Here is a 2394-nt window from a genome sequence, read left to right as displayed (position 1 = left end):
TCCCTGGTGGCGCAGCCCATTGGAGCGCTGCACTGTGAAGCTAAGCCAAGCTGTGGGGGCGGCTTCAGTGCGAGTTCGATCCCTGCCCCGGAGGTGACCCACGTGGTGCGACAGACCTCTCCTGTTTCCGCTGCTCCCGTCACCAGTGTACTTTGTTAATCTGCCTGTTCTGCTCCCCACTCTGTGTCTGGTGAGTCCTCTCACCACCCCACACCTCTGGCCTGTACCCCAGGTCTGTATGCATAAACAAAATCTTTTTTTTTTTTTTAATAGTGCTGAGATAACACTGACTCCCTTAGGAAGCAATCGTGTGCCCTCTCATCAGTTCTGTGCACTTAGAGCTCCACCCCGAGGGGTCTTAGAAAAGGGAAGCTGCTCAAACCTTCCACACAGAGTAAACTCCAGAGTCTGAGGAAGTAACTGGGCTGGGCTGCTGTTGCCTTCTTCTTCTTTTTTTTTTTTTTTAAGATTTATTTATTATGTATACAGAACTGGGGTACAGGCCAGAGGTGCAGGGGCAGTGAGAGGATTCACCAGAGACAGAGTGGGCAGCAGAGGGGAGCAGCAGATGGGACAGGAGAGGTCTGCTGCGCCGTGTGGGTCAGCTCCCTGGGTGGGGACCGAACTCGTGCTGAAGCTGTTACAGCTAGCTTTGTAGTGCTGAGCTTCAACCCGTTGGGCCACCAGGGAGGGCCCTACTCTCTCCTACCCTCTTCTCTAGATGCTAAATTCATAAACTTTGGGTCACAAAAATACAAACTGCAGGTTGGAACATGCACCATCTTATTTTGGCAGTTCTGTCACTTTCCAGCTTTGCCTGCAGATCCTGGCACCAGGAGACAAAGTTCTGGGCAGCCCCCTGGCATTCATGCCACAGCTTCACAGAAGGGCCACCCATGATCTTCTTGGTGGCAGGGACTGTGGTCATGAGTCCTTCCACCATGCCGAGTCTCCATGGATGACCTTGGCCAGGGGCCCAGCTGATGGTGTTTAGTAGGTGCTGTTGACAGACCTGAGGAAATTGTCATACTTCTCATGGCTCATGCCCACCCCAAACACGGAGACATCATTTCTACAAATGAGGACACTTTTTGCTTCACCTTTCAAGCGAATCAGTGTTCTCCAAGGTAGTGAAGACACCGGTGGGTCCACACGGTGTGCAGCACCAGCATCACCCATTCGATTCTGGCTGGATCTCGTCCCTGGAGGACGGAGATGGGCTTTGTGTTGATGACAAGCTTCCCGTTCTCAGCCCTGACTGTGCCATTGAACTTGCCACAGGTGGACTCATACTGGCCTAGTCAAGGGCAACCACGGTGTCATTGATGGTGACTATGTCCACACTGCCAGACTTAAAAGCAGCCCGGTAACGTACCAGGCCGGAAAGTCTCCTTTCCACCACCACCCCTTTTCCCTTTCTTTCAAAGCCATAACTGTTATCAATTTCTTGTGTATACTTCCAGACTTTTGTGTAACTGAATACATATATGATTATGCACTGTACCTTTTAAAAATATGCATGGTTGAATATAACACACACTGATCATATCCTGGAGATCCTCTTACATCATTACTTTGAAAACTACCTTATTTTTTTTCAAAGGTTGTATCATATTCTAGTTCAGGGATGTGCCCTAGTGTATCAGTCGTCTCCTATTGAGAGACACTACAATGACATCTGTCATCTTCTGATGGCTGTGTTCCTATGGAACACTAATGATTGTAGGAAAACAAAGTGTCCAGTCTCTTTTGAATCTTCAGCAACAAGTTGCGCCCAGGCCATTCTCCAGATGAGAAGTGAACCCTAGGAAGAAACGGGCTTTAGGCAGGACATTAACGTGGCTGGTAAGGGGCAGCACAGCCCTGTGGCTTCGGGCCCGTGGGGTTAGGGGCAAGGTCCTGATGCAGAAGAGATACTGGGGTCTTGGGTGGACATCTGCCACTGCAGTCAAGCTCTTGGTCACAGCACAACATTCTGGGCTTTTATCCACCAGGGTTTTCTATGTATAGTTTGTGGTTTATTTCCTGAGGTTTAGCATCCAGCCTATTCGCCAACCTATTTGTTATCTTTGTAACAATGACTTTCTGCTCATCAGCCAGTCACTTGTGCATGCAACCAAGAGTCCAATCTGAGGCAAACATTTTGTTTTCCTTCTAATTTGTTGTTTTCAGAGAAAAAACTGTAATAATTATCCTGCCATATACATTTGTATGTCTGTATATAGGTAACAGTGCAATAATCCTAAGAATGGAATTGCTTTGAGCGATTTGCCAGAGACACATTTGATAAGATCTGTTATCCAAAACATGCAAAGAACATTAAAAACTAAACAATAAGAAGACAAACAACCCAATTAAAAGATAGGCCAAGGCCCTCCCTGGTGGCGCAGCGGG

Source organism: Condylura cristata, unplaced genomic scaffold (assembly GCF_000260355.1).
Source record: "Condylura cristata isolate star-nosed mole 26May11 unplaced genomic scaffold, ConCri1.0 scaffold00020, whole genome shotgun sequence".
Classification (NCBI taxonomy): domain Eukaryota; kingdom Metazoa; phylum Chordata; class Mammalia; order Eulipotyphla; family Talpidae; genus Condylura; species Condylura cristata.
The sequence above is the reverse complement of the archived record's forward strand: the minus strand, read 5'-3'. Positions refer to the sequence as shown.